We start from the raw sequence: 8,849 nt of genomic DNA on the forward strand, positions 1-8,849 counted from the left end.
CACTGAGGTTTCTCCCCACCCTCGTGAAAACTCCCCATTCACAGACGAGATGGAGAACCTAGGTCTTTATATTACCGACACACTTCCTGGACAAATGCCCCGTATGAAAAGTTTTGCTGCTGGTGCTTTTTTCCTAAGAAACCAATTAGCACATTTTGTTACTGTCTCGTGTTTGCAAGCAGGCTTTTCCCAAGCTGGGTTGTTTTTAAACAGCAATAAGCTTCCATTCAACCCCAGGCTAGATAACAGTGAGAAGAGGACCTGAACTGCAGATACACAGCCAAAACCCTTTAGGATGTGGAAGAAATCCAGTTTATATCACGAGATTCAATGCGATTGGAGCCACACAGTGAAGATGCAAAATGCATTCTAAAGCCCTTCCTCATTAAAACTTTTCAGATATTTCAAAGTCAATACTACATTTTCAGATACACATCCCCTTGGTTGTTCTCCTGTTTATAGAAAGAGAACATGTTCTCACACAATTTTGAAATCTGTAACTGTAGAAGTGTTGGAGACAGCTCTCAGGTGAATCCCAGGAATTAGAGCCTTGAAGCCCTGCTGATTCATAGACTCATCACTGTTTTATTATTTTCAGCAGAGATGCGTAGCTCCTAAGATTTGTCTTGCCCTTAATTTTTTACATCTGTTAATTACTGCATTCATTAGAAGGTGTCAAAAATTACTTCAACCAAATATTTTTCCAGCTGAAGAACTGAGGGCTTGGTCAAAACTCAGTTCTATGGAAACAGTGACAGCCTGATGCAGGTATTCTCTGAAGGATAATTTAGCTTTTAGCTTAATTTTTCTTTAGGAAAAAGGCACAGCCAAGAACTATTCCTTAGCAGCACCACAACCCTGTCTTTTCACCTCTTTCTTGCTTCAGGTAAGTGCTTTTCTCATGACTCAACTTACTTTATTGCATTCTTTCCCAAATAACAAAGGCAAATAATATTAATATATTAGAAACAATTCATTTTACTCCAAATCTAATTGAAAACAAGTCTCAGTAAGGAAAGCAACTACTGTCTGGTCATCACTAATTTTCTACAACACACACAGAAAAGAAACAACCCAAGACAGTGACTGCAAGAATTTCACTGAGAAAGCACATATTTCAACTGAACACATTAAAATTATCATAAGCTATTGTCATGGCATTGAGATACAAAATGTTTTTTACCTCAGAGATTAAAATTCTCCATTTGATCCAAAGAGAAGGGTCACGGGGGAATAAAGCAGTACAGCTTTCCTTCCGTGGTCCTACCACGGTGCTTCAAAAGGGGTAACACTGGTACCTTCTCAGGTGCACTCTTCATGCCCATTTGATGCTTAGGTTCCTGTAAATAGAACTTCCATCCATAACCACTGTTTATATTTTGTAGTATTTATAACACAGATAATATTGATATTATTATATTATGATAATATATCTTTGTGAAATTGCCTTGCCCTCCAGGAAACAAATTACCCAGAATTTTTCCTAGCTTTCCAGCACTCTATTCCCTGCCTCAGGTTTGTGTAAAAGTTATCTCATTATCCAACCCTATTCTCAGGCAATTTTCCAATTTCACTATAAAATGTGAATTAGCAGCCTGTCACTGTATCTTACATTCTTCGCTTTGTAGAGCAAGCAAAGGAAGAAACATTAATCCCAAAACCTGTCATCTTTCCCTAAAGCAAGTAAGTACAATGCAAAGAGTATCCAATTCAATCCAGTATATTTTTCATTTTACTACATCAACTCTACTACATAATTGCCACTGAAATGGTCTGCAGTAAATAATTTTTTTTTTAAATCTAAAATATGCTAAAAGACATGCCTGGCCACAGATGATCAGCCAGACACCAAGAATTATTTTCTGTAAAATATGGCTCATTTCTTAAAGGCAAAGAGTATATCCTAGGCCATACAAGAGATCAGGGACAATCAGTATTCAGCACACATTCAGGTCTCTCTCAAACACAAGGTATAACCTGGAGGATATTTAAGGGGAATTTCCAGCTACTGAATCATTAAATATTCTCTCTTTAGCGCACAGATGTCACCCTGCAGGGACATGGGCAGAGGCTTTGTTCACCAACAGCCTACAGCCGTTTCAGAGCAGAAAATGGGAATGTGCCTGCATCCCTTTTTTGCAGGTCCTGCATCACAATTTACCAAAAGCTGTGACAGATATCCACATGCATCAGAGCAGTTTAAGAGCTCCTTATTTACAAAAGACCTTTCACTTTTTTTCTTTTCTTTTTCTGGATGTTTCCACAGGATGAATTACAGGTTCTTGATTGCAGCCTTACAGTCTACAGCTTCACAAGCTGAGAAGCTGGGTGCAAAACCCACTGTGAAACTGGCTGGTGCTGAGACTGGAAGGGCCAAACTGTGAAGATTTAGGGTATGGTTTAGCCTGACAAACCACAAATCAAACACACAACAGCCCTTGGAGAGGCTTCTGACAGACCCAGCACTAGCCAGTGGCTGGAAGCACCTTGTAGCCAGCCTTGCAAGGGAGGGAGGCAAAGAACAGCTGGCCCAGCCCCTTCAGAGAGCAAAACTACTGTGAACTGCAATTTGCCCAGCCTGTCAGGATTTGCAGCAAGGCAGGAGAGGAATCTGGTCCCAGTTCATGGTGCTGGGATGAGGATAGCTCACCAGAAATACAGAGACACCTGTTGGTATCAATTAAAACTGGATGGGAGGTTTCTCAAATGCATTGAGTTGGTTGAACTGTGCATTTAAATAGTAGAATTAACAAATCAGTACTTAAGATAGGTATTATTAATCACAGCTTAAAATTAGCTTGCAATAGCTAAAAAGGGAACAAAAATATATCAACCCTTGTTCTTCTAAATCTTTCATACTGAAGGATATTTAATTATTGCCATGATTTTATTTCATATTTCTTTGGATATACAATTTTCATATTTGGAGATATTAACTAGAAAAGATAATTTTTTTCCTATTCATAAATGAAGAAATTGAGTCAGCAAGAATAACTCAACCAAAAAAAACCCATAAATACAGCATTTCCTTGATAGAGTGGAAGACAGTTTCGATGTCAATGTTTCCTAGCCACAAGAGCATGCTCAGCCATTTTTCCTATACTCAGTGAGAAAATTCTGCATGTTCATAAAATTGTGGCAGCTATACCTCTGTTCTAAGTATACCAGGAGTTGTGGGAATATACTTTACAGTAGTTAGAATACTTTTCTATTTCAGGAAAAAAAAAACCCACTCTAGTACTCATAAAACAACAGAAAATTTTACTCTAAAAGCAGGGAATTTAACAACAACAGTCTCTGGGCTTCTTTGTCATGGGAAGTGGCTACAGGTTTGAGCTCTGCCTGTACACAAGTGAATGATTCAACAAACAAGCTGCCAGTGGTCCAGAGAATTCCATGTTTTAGACTAAAAAACCTAGAAAGCACAGCTCATCCTTCCTTCACCCACCTGTAGCTAATTGAGCTGCACACAATCAGGAGAGCAAGCAGTGGCTCTGTACAGCCACTGGCTGGAATTGTCCTCAGGTGCTTTGGAACACATCAGTTCATCCAGTACTGAGACAGATCATCTGCCTTCCCCGAGATAGATCTTACACTCGATTTCTATTTCCACCTGTCAAAACACCATCAGCTTTCCATTTTGCCATAATGTCTCCTCATTTTGCCAAGGAGGGACTTTGGCTTTTTGTCCAGAGGCAGAAATATGCCTCCAATTAGCAAAGTATTTTCCTCCTTTCAGCAAAGGCCTGCATAAGACAGCTTGAAGGTGTAGACCCAGAATTTAAGAGAAGTGGTCACCCCAGGGGAGATTTTACCTTGTGTGTTAGGATTAAGCACAGGATCTGTGAAGCAGTGTTCACTTTGTAATTCTGCATTTCAGTTCAAGAGTAAGTACACCCATTAAAATTAATAAAAACAAAAAAAATAAAGAATTGCATACATGAGAGCTGCAAAAACCTTCTGAACCACCATCTTGCTAATTCTGCAAACTTGGAACATATTTCAAGAGTTCAAGGAAGAGTTTGATCAGACGTAAGTCTGGACATTGCAGACTTCCTAAGTAATATTTCCCCACTCTCCCAAAGGTTTTTATAATTGATGTTACAGGAGAAAGTCCTATTTTTCCTAGTAGAACAAATTAATCTTTCCTCCCTCTGCAAAATAAATATTTTTGAGACATAGCTGCATGTATCCCTTCACAAGTAACCCCTCAAGCAAGTCATAGAAACTTTAATTAGGAAAGGGAAAGGCCCAATGTTCTGTGAGATCCAAAAATTCTTGTCAGATCACTCAGCACGTTTAGTGGCAAGAGAAAAATCTTCAGTTTGAATCCACACAGCACCAGGGAAATGTCTCTTCTTGCAACAAAAGTCACCCAACACAAAGGCATTGAAATTGTACTGTAGATATATACAAGTTTACTTTCAGAACTAACCCAAGTATATTTTATAATACTACAGCTCCTGTGCCACACTCTGAGGTGTAAAAAGTTGCTGGTGTCTGGGAATGACCATCCCAGTGTGGTACTGTGAAAAGATGTGAAACTCTATTGAGGAGTTGTATTTTATTATTGTTTTTCACACTATTTAAAACTGGTCTGCAATTTCCACTAGAAATTTTTAAATGCACGCCCACTCCTTACATAAGTAATTGACAGAAGGTGGTCTTTGAATAGGAGCTGCACCACTTTGGCCAACAGAAATTGAAAATGGAATGACTTTTTAAGAGGTCTCATCCTAAATACTAATACTGCAGGCAGTTTACAGACAAAGAAATTAAGATGCACGTGTTTTCTTTAACGTATGATTCCCCTAAAGAAGGGTTTAAAAGGGAACTGACTATGCAAGTTTTAAGCTGTGGATCCAAACCCTTTTTGAGTCCAAGCAAAAGTGCAGGCAAATTCAGCCAGGCTCTTTGCTGGCTATGCACCAGTCTATAAATGGCAGCAATGATGGAAGCAGTAGGAATAAGAAAATCACAGAATGGAAAAATCAATGGCTGAAGAACTTCAAAATCAGATGTTTCTGGAAGTTCCTTCTTACTACTTCTATAAACCTGAGAGGCCTCCACTTTACCTGCCAGCTAAAGAAAAGAGATCAACTTATCTAGGGTCATAAGAACAATTATTTCTTCCACCTTAATTGCAAGAAATGCCCATGAAAGGTAACCCAGCTGTGAAGGACGTGACTGCACATGCCAGGCAGATGTTGCCAGCACCAGAGCTCATCCTATGTTCCCCAAATGTTAACTCCTCACTGGGGATTATGCATGTCTTATATGTGGGCAAAGAGCAATTTCTTTGTTCTCCAGCTTTATTACAACACAGTGAACTCTTTGGGAGTGCAAATTTTTGCCAAGAAGCAGCAAATTAATAACATATGGATGTGGTATGTTTCTGCTTCCACCACAGGTGAACACAGTGTTTGTAAGAGAAGATATTTACAGCTTTCTTGAAGCAAGGATCTTGAACCCAGCCCAGCCAGGCCAGTGGGAACCAGCTGCAGTTCTGCTGAAAGAAGCAAGGCAACAGAGATGAAACTGCTTCCTCATCAGTGCTGCTACTGAGCTGTTCCACTGCCTGCCTGAATCCAAGAATATACTTTATTAGATTAAACAGTCTCTCTGTAAAAAGTGTAATTTATAGGAACATTTACTTTGATTCACTGATTGTGTATGATTTAGCTGTTCTCAGATGTACATATAGATTCTCATTCTCACATTATTATTAAATTCTATGTATTTATGGTGTTTGGTCCTATGCACGTCCTGTCATATGTATTACAAACCATTTGCTTTCACAAATCACCTCAATTAATGCTTTCAGCCTGTCTTTTCTTCAAAACATTCACTTTATTTCATGCTCACTTATTAAAAAACATCTTTATTGTGCAAGCAATAAACTGCATTTATCTCCAATATTGGTTTAACTAAAAAAGGTCCTTCTGCTAATTCTCAGAGGGCTGCAGCCAGAGAAGTTCCTAAACTATGTTCATGTCTAAGTGCTATTCCTAAATGCATGCTAATTTGAAGCAGAAGAATTGGCCTGAGCCAGGCTTTGAACAGAAAATATTCTCTCTAAAATCCATAACTGCTTAACACAGATTACTGCTTTTTTTCTCCCTCAAACAGATGCACAGGTTTGGGGCTGACAATCCCACAAAATGTGCCCACTTCCAATATGGGATAAAAAAGATGAAGAGAGAGCAGCATAGATTAAAACCCCATGCCAAGACATTTTGGGGGTATTACCCAGCAGACCGCAACAGGCCTGAAGGTCACATTTCATGGGCTTATATAGAGATATTCCTAACTGACACTTATTAAACAATCAGACTTGCTACTTTCTTTAGACAACCCTGAACAAATACTAATTGAAACCATCTGCCTGACACGCTATCTCTGAAGTAACTAGAGATCTTCAGCTGACTTTAGACTAAATTACCCAACAGCTTCCACACAGAAAAAGCACACTCATGAAAGTGATTTACTGTTTTAATATAACACACACAACTATAAAGGGCTCAACCATGACCCTTATGGGTTCTATGATTATTCTCTTTAGGAAAGCACATCTGAGAGAGAAAACAGCTAAAAGCTGCCTGTTCTTCTGCATAATTTGTCCATGAGCCCTAAAGCATCTGCTTAAGGGATGAATTAGGTTTTTTGCCTTCAAAAAAATAAAGGCAGTTGGGGTCCTGATGGAATGAGATAAAGAACAAACCTTTCTTCCTGCACAGCACCTGTCCCAGTGAGAGTCAGATGCAGTGTACTGAGAGCACAAGGACTGCTCCTGCCATATATTTTTTAAATATTGGAAAACTGATGAGCAAACAGTGCCTGCTCCTCTTACCCAGCCCATTTACTTAATGCAAAAATAATAAGAGTTCAGACTGATCAAAATTCTTGCTGTATTGCTCCATTTCTAGCAAGGGATATTCTGTGATCTGGTGAAAGAATGGCTAAAATACAATTTGTCTCATTGGAAGAATTAGGGTAGGTATCTATATCAAGATAGCAAAGCAAAAAAGAAAGCAAAGTCTCCACAAGGCTGTAATCTTTACTGCAAACAAAGCTGGTAGACTTCAGTAAAGCTACGTAGGCTATAATGAATGTTTTTGACTGTAGGGAGAAAAATGCATGGCTCGAGTCCAGGAACTGTCTCAGCCTACATACAGAACTAGGTCTGTAGGAGATCCTTATTCAGCACGTTTCCTACAAAAGACATTCATTTACATTTTCTTGTTTAAAGAACAGATAACTTCTCCATGTGAGAAATTCCAGGCGACAGGGGCTCAGAGGACTGAATGAGCACTGCAGAGACCACTGCACATTTCATACAAACACTCACCAACTACCGCCACTTGGAGATTTCAAAGCTCACAAAGAAAATTGCTTTTTCCATCAGAGCAGAAACTAGGCTATCAGTCCTGATTACTTTACATTTTCTCACCCTTCAACAGTGCAGTTTGAGAAGCAAGAGGCCTTAATCAAGCTCAGACACAAGGAAGGATTTCTTTTAAAGACTATCAATGTTAATGAACAACTCGGTCTTCTTTAAACATCCACACTGTGATATGGGCAAGTGTCTGAGTTTATCATGTCCTCAATCTTTTGAACAGCCAGGTTTTATTTGCTGAGCATTGATCAGGCCAGAAGGAATGAGCTTATCCTGAGTGGCAGTGGCTGGACTCGAATTCTGGACTTTTGGTTGCAAAATGTTCAGGATTTGATGCAATTTTGCCTCAGCCAGCTATGCTGAGTTTTGGGCTGTCATTGTAAACCTAGAGACTAAAGAAAGCTGTCCTGGAGTCTGATTGGAAAACAGAAAGGCACATCCTCACTCTAAAGGCTTGTGTATATAAAAGTAAAAAGAGATGAAGTTTTGTGCCATAGGTGAGAAGTCAAACACAACTGGATGTACTGATTTGCTATTCCTTGTTCATGCTAGGAAAGAGGACTCCAAATGAAAAGATATCTTGAAAACCAGAAACCAAATATCCCGTTGGCTTTAAAAACAAACCCTTCAGAAAACTAGTCCACTCACCTCATGTATGAGGTGAATTTATACAGGTTCCTTTTATCCATTGATTAGTTATTTTATTGTCTACTGATTATGCCAGGAGCCTACAGCTGTGATATTGTTACAAAAAGCATACAGGTGTTTAATTTAAAATAAAAAGGCTTTTGTGCCATTTTTTAATAACAAAACTATTTCTACTAGCATTAGCATTTTATGAAGCTTTTTGAACTTATACTTTTAATATCTATTGGTTTAGCTGATCCAGTGAAATAAATCCTGTGAAATTATAACAGCCCTGCATAATTATCAGTCTACTAAAGGAAAGCTTTTCAAATGCTTACTCACTGACCTATTCAGTGCACACACACACACAACAGCCCCTCATGGACGTTTTAATCCTGGACATATCACTGTTGAAACGTTCAATATGTTACACTGGAGCTTCCCACTCCTCCCCTCAGGGCAGAATCCTTTCTCACTGCACCAGCTCCATTTTATTCAATACAGCATCTGTATTATTCACTTTTGCAGTAATAATGCAGTTTAATCTTTGAAGCTTTTCAAAAAGGGCTGCAACAGAAAAATGTGTGAGGAAAGGGATATGAAATAGCAATTAATATGTTCAGTAATGTGCAGAAGCAAAACCCTATCCTCTGCAAGCAAGATTCAACTAATCAGGGGGCAAGCGCACCCTTACTTGCCAGTGATACTCAAGCTACTTCTGCAGCCTGCTATCCTTCTTGCTTTTTCAGTCCTCACTCCAAACAAACTTCCAGGAAATTTGGTAGAATTCCTACTCAGCAAATAAATTGCTTTCTGAAAATCATGC

This window comes from Lonchura striata, chromosome 7 (assembly GCF_050655825.1).
Source record: "Lonchura striata isolate lonStrDom1 chromosome 7, ASM5065582v1, whole genome shotgun sequence".
Classification (NCBI taxonomy): domain Eukaryota; kingdom Metazoa; phylum Chordata; class Aves; order Passeriformes; family Estrildidae; genus Lonchura; species Lonchura striata.